We start from the raw sequence: 13862 nt of genomic DNA, 5'->3' as shown, positions 1-13862 counted from the left end.
GGGAAGAGGGGAGGAAGAAGGTTAATACACAGATGGATGAAGAGAAGAAGCCAGAGGAGGTCAAATAGAACACTAGAGTGGATTTTCCAATGCACTTGAGCTTCAGCCGCGGTTTAAGTATAAAGTATACGTTCGAGTAGTATAAGTATTATGTTCGAATAAAATACGCATTAGTTATTCAATACTGTTGTTAGTAATGCATACGATGTGTATTGTTTCATTTACGTCATTTTGACTCTTAACTGAAATAGATTCTATATCAAAATCATTTTTCATTGTGTATTTTTCGTTTTGATCCAGACTCAAAGACGCTCTACGTATAAAGTGTCTTCGATTGTGTTGAAATGTTGAAATGTTTTACTATGATTATTGATTCTTCTGCTTTTTCTTTACGCTGCGACGTTCAAAATTTCCCTGTTGTTTGACGTCAATCAAAATTCGCTCATCGTGATAACAAAGTGTATTGAGTCTAATCGTGGATGAAATAACGTCGACTGTAGATTAAACTGCAAAGAGATGAGGAACAGTGTCTAAACGTTTAATCGAGACTTCCAGCCAAATCACTCTGAGAAAAGCGTTTCCTGTCACCGTTTTTCCACAATAATCTCACATTTTGTCTGCGAGATATAAATGGTGTAAGTGTCGAGTACACAACAATATTTAGGGTTATTTTTATGGGCAAAATACTCGCTTATTTCCTTTTGGTTAATCTGCTTTTCTGACCATTTCACAGTTTGATTCTTCTGCTTCCTGTTTCTTCTGCTTCCTGTTTCTTCTGCTTCCTGTTTCTTCTGCTTCCTGTTACAACCTTTCCACAATAATCTAACATTTTGTCTGCAAGATATAAATGGTGTGAGTGTCGAGTACACCACAATATTTAGGGTTATTCTTTGGGTGAAAATACTCGTTGAAAATACATTAAATACGTTAATCTGCATTTCTGACCGTTTCACTGTTTGGTTCGTGTTCTTTGGTTTCTGTTTCAACCTTTCTGCGAAAACAAATCGAAACAAAGACTCCCCTTTCCCCAATCGCTCGCTCTGAATTCCTGACTCCATAACGGCTAAACTGAGCGCGCTCCGTTCTCAGCGGTGGCGGCGGCGGTCCACTCCAGTGTTCTACGACTCTCCGGCACAAACAGCAGGTCGAGAGGCCACAAGCTGCTGGTCCCGTCTCTGCCAAACGTGTCCTCGGAGCTGACACTTCAGACAGAGGCCGGACAAGGACTCTCGGCGCCAACGGGCTCCGAGACAAACAACACTGATGGAGTCATGCATAAATTTAGCGGCACCAAAGGCTGAAAACAAAAAAACAGGAAAGTTCACGCTAAAACAGAGAAGTCACGGCAGAGATGTGGTGAGAGGAGGGATTTGTCATGCAGCCGATGCCAGAGGGTTGTTTTTTTAGGTACTATCCAGAGTGAAAAAGGTGGTATGTGTTTGTCTCTGTCTTATCACAGTTCAAACATGAAGAAATGAGTCCTAAGAATGACTTTAGAGATGTGCCTAGCATCATTGAGACGCTGTTGCCTTGGATGTTCAGCGGTGTGGTCGGTCAAACTGCAGGTCTAATCTGATTTCTTTCTTTTTGTCCAAATGTGACCTGGATCCGATCATTTCCCAGCGCGACACGGGCGACTTTCATATCCTGGATCTGATTTGACGCGTGTATTTTACAAAGTGACAGCGGATCACATTAATCTGACTGCTACTGGAGCTACAGCGCTGGAATGCTACAGGTGCCACTTTCTTTTTCTTTTTTAAATTGGAAAAGACGGAGAATTAAACAGATTGACGTTTTAAACACCTGCCAGAAAACAGCAGCGAAGAGAGAAAGTGCCCAAAGAAAAGGGAGGTATTAAATTAAATTGGTTTTGTAAAGTGTGACAAAGGTAACATATGAACTTTTGCCTCTTCAAGACATAATGTAAAGATGACTTGTGTTTCTTATAATGTGACAACAGCAGGACTCCTGGTGTTCTCCTGCTCCTGCTCCGCTCCTCAGACACGTCGGAGCGGTCAGGTTCACACGTGAAAACTGATTTGAGTCACGTTATTACTTGGCAAAAAAATACCCAAAAATGTGATTGTGGGATTGGTACTAAAAGGGTGCATACAAACAAAGAGACAAACAAAGAGACAAACAAAGAGAACTCAAGCGTCTGCAAATGTGGTCAGACATCCTCTGACTTCCTCTGACTTCCTCTGACTTCCTCTAACTTCCTCTAACTTCCCCAAACTTCCCCGAACTCCCTCGAACTCCCTCGAACTCCCTCGAACTCTCTCGAACTCCCTCGAACTCCCTCGAACTCTCTCGAACTCCCTCGAACTCTCTCGAACTCCCTCCAATTCGAACTCTCTCGAAATCTCTCGAACTCCCTCGAACTCTCTCGAATTCCCTCGAACTCCCTCGAACTCCCTCAAACTCCCTCGAACTCCCTCGAACTCTCTGGAACTGTCTCGAACTCCCTCGAACTCCCTCGAATTCCCTCGAACTCCCTCGAACTCTCTCGAACTCTCTCGAACTCCCTCGAACTCTCTCGAACTCCCTCGAACTCCCTCCAATTCGAACTCTCTCGAACTCCCTCGAACTCCCTCCAATTCGAACTCTCTCGAACTCCCTCCAATTCGAACTCTCTCGAAATCTCTCGAACTCTCTCGAACTCTCTCGAACTCCCTCGAACTCTCTCGAACTCCCTCTAACTTCCTCTAACTTCCCCAAACTTCCCCGAACTCCCTCGAACTCCCTCGAACTCCCTCGAACTCTCTCGAACTCCCTCGAACTCCCTCGAACTCTCTCGAACTCCCTCGAACTCTCTCGAACTCCCTCCAATTCGAACTCTCTCGAAATCTCTCGAACTCCCTCGAACTCTCTCGAATTCCCTCGAACTCTCTCGAACTCCCTCGAACTCCCTCGAACTCCCTCGAACTCCCTCGAACTCTCTCGAAGTCTCTGGAACTGTCTCGAACTCCCTCGAACTCCCTCGAATTCCCTCGAACTCCCTCGAACTCTCTCGAACTCTCTCGAACTCCCTCGAACTCTCTCGAACTCCCTCGAACTCCCTCCAATTCGAACTCTCTCGAACTCCCTCCAATTCGAACTCTCTCAAAATCTCTCGAACTCCCTCGAACTCTCTCGAACTCCCTTGAACTCCCTCGAACTCTCTCGAACTCTCTCGAACTCCCTCGAACTCTCTCGAACTCCCTCGAACTCCCACGAACTCTCTCGAACTCTCTCGAACTCCCTCGAACTCCCTCGAACTCCCTCGAACTCTCTCGAACTCCCTCGAACACTCTCGAACTCTCTCGAACTCCCTCGAACTCCCTCGAACTCTCTCGAACTTCCTCGAACTTCCTCGAACTCTCTTTGAACAAAGTGCTGCATTTACTTGTGGATTACTCACATAGAATGGATCATGTTCAGAAGTCAACTGTTTTTAAGTGAATTGAAACCGGGTTAAACATATACTGCAACTTCAATAATGTGTTCAAAGGCCAAATTATAAGCAACTTCAATATAATCATGTTGTTTACAGTTGTTTTTGTTGTGTTCGTGGTGCGTAAAGTGTCATTGGGTGTCAAAAGAACGCGCTTAAACATAATTTATTAATAATAACATTGCATTTGTACGTCGACTCCTGCTCTTCCCGTCCCCGCTGCGTTGACTCATCACCACTTCCTAAGCCGACCGTCATGTTTTTTCAGACAAAAACTCGGAACTCAATTACCCCGGAAAGCCGGCGCCGCGGGCGGAGGTGAAATCCGGGAAGGGGGAATGTTTGCCCAGAGATTTTCCGTGTAATTGGAAATCTGCGGCTGCATAAACAGTATGACGTCGCCGAAAAACACCGACTTTCACGGATTGGAATGCACCGTTCCCATCGACTCCCGGCTCGAACGACGCGGCGTGTTCAGCGGCTACTGAAACTTTTACAACTTATTACAGCGTTAAAGTGTCGCTGTTTATCCGAAAAGAAACATCAAGCTTCACGACAGTTTCATGGTTAATACGTTATCATCGTTGATTTAGTTTGAGACAAAATCAGACGTTTAGTGAAGGATAAAAACACTTTGTACATTTTGTTAGTTATCATTGTTAGACCTGATTACTGAAGAACTGAAAGTCGAATAGACCGTGTTCTACACGTTTATTTATTTGTCTGATTAACTTGGTCATTAGATGTGAGAATATAGATAAATATAGATACGTAAACAAACTATAAATCTGATTTTCACACATATCTGCTTCGTCATATAAAGTTTTTTGTGAGATAAATTATGGCAATTTATATTGGGGAAGACAAAATAAATATGAATATGATAATAATAATAATACCAATCATAATCATATTAAGTAAACCCAGACGAGTGGAGCTAAAGTTACATGCTTTTTCATTTGTTTACATTCTGTTCAGTTTAATTTCTGGAAGTTTCTGTTTCTCTCTTTTTTTGGGAGACAAGCCTTATATTGTACATCGTAGGAAAAGTACAACTACTACAGCTACAAGTAGTGACACTCTAATAGTAACAGTTTAAAAAGCATTATTTTAAATACACTCTTTGTTTAAACTGTTTTGTGTTAGTGTTTCTCTTTCTTCTCTTTCTTCTTCTTCAACAACCACTTCTTCACATTTAAGAGCTTCATTCAAAAACACTTGACACCAATTGACACTAAATTACCGTTTCCGTGTTTAAAACGACACGGCTCCGATCAAGAATGGCACGTTTCCTTTTTCTCATGTTCAAAAATGATTCAAATCCTCTGGAGTTTTCTCTCTGTGAAGTTCAGTCTGTGATGAGGCTATTGTCTGTTTCAATGACCTTAAACCTGAGGGCCTCTGCACCATCCTCTGCACCATCCTCTGCACCATCCTCTGCACCATCATCTGCACCATCCTCTGCACCATCATCTGCACCATCATCTACACCATCATCTACACCATCATCTACACCATCCTCTGCACCATCCTCTGCACCATCCTCTGCACCATCCTCTACACCATCATCTACACCATCCTCTGCACCATCCTCTGCACCATCCTCTGCACCATCCTCTACACCATCATCTACACCATCCTCTGCACCATCCTCTGCACCATCCTCTGCACCATCCTCTACACCATCATCTACACCATCCTCTGCACCATCCTCTGCACCATCCTCTGCACCATCCTCTACACCATCCTCTGCACCATTCTCTACACCATCCTCTGCACCATCCTCTGCACCATCCTCTGCACCATCCTCTACACCATCATCTACACCATCCTCTGCACCATCCTCTGCACCATCCTCTACACCTTCCTCTGCACCATCCTCTACACCATCCTCTGCACCATCCTCTGCACCATCCTCTACACCATCCTCTGCACTATCCTCTACACCATCCTCTGCACCATAATCTACACCATCCTCTACACCATCCTCTGCACCATCCTCCACACCATCCTCTGCACCATCCTCTGCACCATCCTCTAAACCATTCTCTGCACCATCATCTACACCATCCTCTACACCATCCTCTGCACCATCTTCTACACCATCCTCTACATCATTCTCTGCACCATCATCTACACCATCCTCTACACCATCCTCTGCACCATCCTCTGCACCATCCTCTACACCATCCTCTACACCATCCTCTACACCATCTACACCATCCTCTACACTATCATCTACACCATCCTCTACACCATCCTCTGCACCATCCGCTACACCATCCTCTACACCATTCTCTGCACCATCATCTACACCATCCTCTACACCATCCTCTGCACCATCTTCTACACCATCCTATACACCATCCTCTACACCATTCTCTGCACCATCATCTACACCATCCTCTACACCATCCTCTGCACCATCCTCTGCACCATCCTCTACACCATCCTCTACACCATCCTCTACACCATCTACACCATCCTCTACACTATCATCTACACCATCCTCTACACCATCCTCTGCACCATCCGCTACACCATCCTCTACACCATCCTCTGCACCATCCTCTACACCATCCTCTACACCATCCTCTACACCATCCTCTGCACCATCTTCTACACCATCCTATACACCATCCTCTACACCATTCTCTGCACCATCCTCTACACCATCCTCTGCACCATCATCTGCACCATCCTCTACACCATCCTCTACACAATCTACACCATCCTCTACACTATCATCTACACCATCCTCTACACCATCCTCTGCACCATCCGCTACACCATCCTCTACACCATCCTCTGCACCATCCTCTACACCATCCTCTACACCATCCTCTGCACCATCCTCTACACCATCCTCTACACCATCCTCTGCACCATCCGCTACACCATCCTCTACACCATCCTCTGCACCATCCTCTACACCATCCTCTACACCATCCTCTGCACCATCCTCTACACCATCCTCTACACCATCATCTGCACCATCATCTACACCATCCTCTACACCATCCTCTACACCATCCTCTGCACCATCTTCTACACCATCCTATACACCATCCTCTACATCATTCTCTGCACCATCATCTAACACCATCCTCTGCACCATCTTCCACACCATCCTATACACCATCCTCTACACCATCCTCTGCACCATCTTCCACACCATCCTATACATCATCCTCTACACCATTCTCTGCACCATCATCTACACCATCCTCTGCACCATCCTCTACACCATCCTCTATACCATCCTCTGCACCATCCTCTACACCATCTTCTACACCATCCTATACACCATCCTCTGCACCATCATCTACACCATCCTCTACACCATCCTCTGCACCATCCTCTGCACCATCTTTTACACCATCCTATACACCATCCTCTACACCATCCTATACACCATCCTCTACACCATCCTCTGCACCATCCTCTACACCATCTACACCATCCTCTACACCATCCTCTACACCATCCTCTACACCATCCTCTGCACCATCCTCTACACCATCCTCTACACCATCATCTACACCATCCTCTGCACCATCCTCTGCACCATCATCTACACCATCATCTACACCATCATCTACACCATCATCTACACCATCCTCTGCACCATCCTCTACACCATCCTCTACACCATCCTCTACACCATCCTCTGCACCATCCTCTGCACCATCCTTTACACCATCCTCTACATCATCCTCTGCACCATCCTCTGCACCATCCTCTGCACCATCCTCTGCACCATCCTCTACACCATCCTCTACACCATCATCTACACCATCCTCTGCACCATCCTCTACATCTTGGTACTAAAAGCGTACATGAAAACAAAGAAAACACTTGTCTGCAAATGTGCTCAAATTCCCTCAGACTTCCTCAAACTCCTCCTTCTCCTCCTCCTCCATCTCTTTGTCTTATTTTCTTCTTCTTCTTCTTCTTCTTCTTCTTCTTCTTCTTCTTCTTCTTCTTCTTCTTCTTCTTCTTCTTCTTCTTCTTCTTCTTCTTCTTCTTCTTCTTCTTCTTCTTCTTCTTCTTCTTCTTCTTCATGCCTGGTCCTCATTTACTACCTGGTTGCTAGGTATCACTTAACAACCAAAGTACATGATTAAATTAAAACAATCTAAGAATAAACCCTAGAGTGATGTTAGGAGCAGCGGTCAGATGTCCAGGTCCAGTGGCTTCCTCTGTCTGGACTTCACATTAGCAGCGTTTCCTTTGGTCTGGAGATAATCCTCGTCCTTCAGCCCGTCTCCCAGGAACATCGTCAGACTCAAACACTAAAAAGCATTTAGCCCTCAATGAGCTGTTTATGCTCAAGCTCAGAGCCCAGACGTGTCCTCCAGGGGGCAGCAAACAAAACAAGAACGTGTTATGTGCCAGTATTCATATTACAATTACGTGTGCCAGTATTCATAGTATAATTACATGTGCCAGTATTCATAGTACAATTACATGTGCCAGTATTCATAGTACAATTACGTGTGCCAGTATTCATAGTATAATTACATGTGCCAGTATTCATAGTACAATTACATGTGCCAGTATTCATAGTACAATTACGTGTGCCAGTATTCATAGTATAATTACATGTGCCAGTATTCATAGTACAATTACGTGTGCCAGTATTCATAGTACAATTACATGTGCCATTACATTACATGTGTGTTGTGCGTGTGTGTGTCGTGTGTCACGTGTGTGTCACAATGTGTGGCGTGCGTGGTGTGTGTGTCGTGAGTGTGTCGTGTGTCACGTGTGTGTCGTGCGTGTGTCGTGTGTCACGTGTGTGTCACGTGTGTGTCACCTGTGTGTCGTGTGTGTGTGGTGCGTGTGTCACCTGTGTGTCGTGTGTGTGTGGTGCGTGTGTTGTGCGTGTGTCGTGTGTGTGTCGTGCGTGTGTCGTGTGTCACGTGTGTGTCGTGCGTGTGTCGTGTGTCACGTGTGTGTCACCTGTGTGTCGTGTGTGTGTGGTGCGTGTGTCACCTGTGTGTCGTGCGTGTGTCGTGTGTGTATGGTGCGTGTGTGGTGCGTGTGTTGTGCGTGTGTTGTGCGTGTGTCACGTGTGTGGTGTGTGTGTTGTGCGTGTGTCACGTGTGTGTGTCGTGCGTGTGTCGTGTGTCACGTGTGTGTCGTGCGTGTGTCGTGCGTGTGTCACTTGTGTGTCACCTGTGTGTCGTGTGTGTGTGGTGCGTGTGTCACCTGTGTGTCGTGCGTGTGTCGTGTGTGTATGGTGCGTGTGTGGTGCGTGTGTTGTGCGTGTGTTGTGCGTGTGTCACGTGTGTGGTGTGTGTGTTGTGCGTGTGTCACGTGTGTGTGTCGTGCGTGTGTCGTGTGTCACGTGTGTGTCGTGCGTGTGTCGTGCGTGTGTCACTTGTGTGTCACCTGTGTGTCGTGTGTGTGTGGTGCGTGTGTCACCTGTGTGTCGTGCGTGTGTCGTGTGTGTGTTGTGCGTGTGTCACGTGTGCTGTGCGTGTGTCGTGTGTGTGTCATGTCTGAGCGGGACGAGCTCCGACAGGTGAGAACAGAACCCGTCTATGACTCTGTCTCTGCTGCTCACACCTCGGGCCCCAGAGAGACGTTTCAGCGCCGGGGCCGTTATGACAAGTCCATCTGACTCCACAAGACGACAACATACGAGAGGCAACAGCAGCGACAGACACGAGGACAAGATACTGTACATACTGTAAATACTGTACATACTATACGAGATACTTTACATACTGTACGAGATACTGTACATACTGTAAAATATACTGTACAATATACTGTGAGAGATACTGTACTAGGTTCAGCTCTCAGGTTCAGCTCTCAGGTTCAGCTCTGAGGTTCATTGTAATAGAAGGAGACAGAACTCATCAGTGTGAATAATATTCTAAAGTAGAATGTGATCATTGGATGAAGAGAACAGCTCTGTCTTTTGTTTGTGTTTAAGGCTCTAATTTGCATTTTTGCCTGATTATTTATCAAGTTTATTGCACATCAGTTCAAGTATTCGCTGTTTGAGTCTCAGCACATTTTTATCTTATAATCGCATCGTGTCGACACAGAGACAGAAAAAAAGACTTTCAACAACTTTGCTCCTGTGGAATAAAAACACAGAGACTTATAAATTAAATCATGTTATGCCTTTTAGTCATTTAAAGCACTGGTCCAGGACGACCCACAGTGTCGATGCTCTTGATTTACATAATTGTATCTCATATTCTATGTGTAATTGTGTTTTTATGTATTAGTTAATCTCATTGATTGTGTTATTTGTGTTTTAGTATCATGTGTGTGTTTGTTGTTTATTTTGTGTTGTTTTTTGACTTTTCTCATTGGGTTTTCCCTCTATCAAAATAAAACAAATGAATGAATGAATTTTGCAGCATTAATCACACATGTCTCATTAATTAAACACCAGAGACGTACGAGACAACATACATACATACATACATACATACACACATACACACATACTGACATAAGATAAGATAAGATAAGATAAGATAATCCTTTATTGTACCACATGGGGAAATTCCATTGGTGCAACGCAGGTAGATCATACATACATACATTCATACATACATACATACATACATACATACATACACACATACTGACATACATACATACATACATACTGACATAAGATAAGATAATCCTTTATTGTCCCACATGGGGAAATTCCATTGGTGCAACGCAGGTAGATCATACATACATACATTCATACATACATACATACATACTGACATACATACATACATTCATACATACATACATACTGACATACATACATACATTCATACATACATACATACTGACATACATACATACATTCATACATACATACATTCATACATACATACATACATACATACATACATACTGACATACATACATACATTCATACATACATACATACTGACATACATACATACATTCATACATACATACATTCATACATACATACATACATACATTAATACATACATACACACATACTGACATACATACATACATACATACATACATACATACACACATACTGACATACATACATACATTCATACATACATACATACATACATACTGACATACAGACAGACATACATACATACATACATACTGACATACATTCATACATACATACATACATACATACATACACACATACACACATACTGACATAAGATAAGATAATCCTTTATTGTCCCACATGGGGAAATTCCATTGGTGCAACGCAGGTAGATCATACATACATACATTCATACATACATACATACATACTGACATACATACATACATTCATACATACATACATACTGACATACATACATACATTCATACATACATACATTCATACATACATACATACATACTGACATACATACATACATTCATACATACATACATTCATACATACATACATACATACATACATACTGACATACATACATACTGACATATTACAAGAAATAACTCAATCAAGTAAAGGACTGATAAAAGTATTGAAAGTATTGTGTGCGTTGCAAAAAACAGTAATATGTGGAAAATCAGCCACAAATGCTGTATGTCCTGCTCTTCGGCACCGGTCTGTTGCCGCCGGCCGATCACATGACCTCTGTCTCTGGACCAATCATAAGTGTTCTGCCCTCCATAATTGTGCAGCTTCTGTTTTCACCCTCATGGTCTCTCCTCCTCCTCCTCCTCCTCCTCCTCCTCCAGTGTTTCATGTTTCAGTGTTTCATGTTTCAGTGTTTCAGTGTTTCAGTGTTTCATGTTTCAGTGTTTCAGTGTTTCATGTTTCAGTGTTTCATGTTTCAGTGTTTCAGTGTTTCAGTGTTTCAGTGTTTCATGTTTCAGTGTTTCATGTTTCAGTGTTTCAGTGTTTCAGTGTTTCAGTGTTTCATGTTTCAGTGTTTCATGTTTCAGTGTTTCATGTTCCAGTGTTTCACGTTTCAGTGTTCCAGTGTTCCAGTGTTTCAGTGTTTCATGTTTCAGTGTTTCAGTGTTTCAGTGTTTCAGTGTTTCATGTTTCAGTGTTTCATGTTTCAGTGTTTCATGTTCCAGTGTTTCACGTTTCAGTGTTCCAGTGTTCCAGTGTTTCAGTGTTTCATGTTTCAGTGTTTCATGTTTCATGTTTCAGTGTTTCATGTTTCAGTGTTCCAGTGTTCCAGTGTTCCAGTGTTTCAGTGTTTCATGTTTCATGTTTCAGTGTTTCAGTGTTTCAGTGTTTCATGTTTCAGTGTTTCATGTTTCATGTTTCAGTGTTTCATGTTTCAGTGTTTCAGTGTTTCATGTTTCATGTTTCAGTGTTTCATGTTTCAGTGTTCCAGTGTTCCAGTGTTCCAGTGTTTCATGTTTCATGTTTCAGTGTTTCAGTGTTTCATGTTTCATGTTTCAGTGTTTCATGTTTCAGTGTTCCAGTGTTCCAGTGTTCCAGTGTTTCATGTTTCATGTTTCAGTGTTTCAGTGTTTCATGTTTCAGTGTTTCATGTTTCAGTGTTTCATGTTTCAGTGTTTCAGTGTTTCAGTGTTTCATGTTTCAGTGTTTCATGTTTCAGTGTTTCATGTTTCAGTGTTTCATGTTTCAGTGTTTCATGTTTCAGTGTTCCAGTGTTCCAGTGTTCCAGTGTTTCAGTGTTTCATGTTTCATGTTTCAGTGTTTCAGTGTTTCATGTTTCAGTGTTTCATGTTTCATGTTTCAGTGTTTCATGTTTCAGTGTTTCAGTGTTTCATGTTTCAGTGTTTCATGTTTCATGTTTCAGTGTTCCAGTGTTCCAGTGTTCCAGTGTTTCATGTTTCATGTTTCAGTGTTTCAGTGTTTCATGTTTCAGTGTTTCATGTTTCAGTGTTTCATGTTTCAGTGTTTCAGTGTTTCAGTGTTTCAGTGTTTCATGTTTCAGTGTTTCATGTTTCAGTGTCTCATGTTCCAGTGTTTCAGTGTTTCAGTGTTTCATGTTTCAGTGTTTCAGTGTTTCATGTTTCAGTGTTTCATGTTTCAGTGTTTCATGGTTTCATGTTTCAGTGTTTCATGTTTCAGTGTTTCAGTGTTTCATGTTTCAGTGTTTCAGTGTTTCATGTTCCAGTGTTTCATGTTCCAGTGTTTCAGTGTTTCATGTTTCAGTGTTTCATGTTTCATGTTTCAGTGTTTCATGTTTCAGTGTTTCATGGTTTCATGTTTCAGTGTTTCATGTTTCAGTGTTTCAGTGTTTCATGTTTCAGTGTTTCAGTGTTTCATGTTTCAGTGTTTCAGTGTTTCATGTTTCAGTGTTTCATGTTTCAGTGTTTCAGTGTTTCATGTTTCAGTGTTTCAGGTTTCAGTGTTTCATGTTTCAGTGTTTCATGTTTCATGTTTCAGTGTATCATGTTTCAGTGTTTCATGTTTCAGTGTTTCATGTTTCAGTGTTTCATGTTTCAGTGTTTCAGTGTTTCATGTTTCAGTGTTTCATGTTTCATGTTTCAGTGTTTCATGTTTCAGTGTTTCATGCTTCAGTGTTTCATGTTTCAGTGTTTCAGTGTTTCATGTTTCAGTGTTTCATGTTTCAGGGTTTCAGTGTTTTATGTTTCAGTGTTTCATGTTTCATGTTTCAGTGTTTCATGTTTCAGTGTTTCATGTTTCAGTGTTTCATGTTCCAGTGTTTCACGTTTCAGTGTTCCAGTGTTCCAGTGTTTCAGTGTTTCATGTTTCAGTGTTTCATGTTTCATGTTTCAGTGTTTCATGTTTCAGTGTTCCAGTGTGCCAGTGTTCCAGTGTTTCATCTTTCATGTTTCAGTGTTTCAGTGTTTCATGTTTCAGTGTTTCATGTTTCTTGTTTCAGTGTTTCATGTTTCAGTGTTTCAGTGTTTCATGTTTCAGTGTTTCATGTTTCAGTGTTTCATGTTTCAGTGTTTCAGTGTTTCATGTTCCAGTGTTTCAGTGTTTCATGTTTCATGTTTCAGTGTTTCATGTTTCAGTGTTTCAGTGTTTCATGTTTCAGTGTTTCAGTGTTTCATGTTTCAGTGTTTCATGTTTCAGTGATTCATGTTTCAGTGTTTCATGGTTTCATGTTTCAGTGTTTCATGTTTCAGTGTTTCAGTGTTTCATGTTTCAGTGTTTCATGTTTCAGTGTTTCATGTTTCAGTGTTTCAGTGTTTCATGTTTCAGTGTTTCATGTTTCAGTGTTTCATGTTTCAGTGTTTCAGTGTTTCATGTTTCAGTGTTTCATGTTTCATGTTTCAGTGTTTCAGTGTTTCAGTGTTTCATGTTTCAGTGTTTCAGTGTTTCATGTTTCATGTTTCATGTTTCAGTGTTTCATGTTTCAGTGTTTCAGTGTTTCATGTTTCAGTGTTTCATGTTTCAGTGTTTCATGTTTCATGTTTCATGTTTCATGTTTCAGTGTTTCATGTTTCAGTGTTTCATGTTTCATGTTTCAGTGTTTCATGTTTC

General features: G+C 42.2%; 1 protein-coding gene across 1 annotated transcript in view; it reads right to left on the bottom strand.

Moving 5' to 3' along the window:
• LOC140356034 (netrin-G1-like) overlaps nt 1-13862 on the bottom strand; it is a 152179-nt gene that overhangs the window by 1345 nt on the left and 136972 nt on the right. The gene's annotated exons all lie outside the window — the stretch shown is intronic.

This window comes from Eucyclogobius newberryi, unplaced genomic scaffold (genome assembly GCF_026437365.1).
Source record: "Eucyclogobius newberryi isolate DKJ021-1_F unplaced genomic scaffold, fEucNew1.0.hap1 SCAF_12, whole genome shotgun sequence".
NCBI classification, from domain to species: Eukaryota; Metazoa; Chordata; class Actinopteri; order Gobiiformes; family Gobiidae; genus Eucyclogobius; species Eucyclogobius newberryi.
Note: the sequence above shows the minus strand (reverse complement) of the source record. Positions and strands in the feature narration are given on the sequence as shown.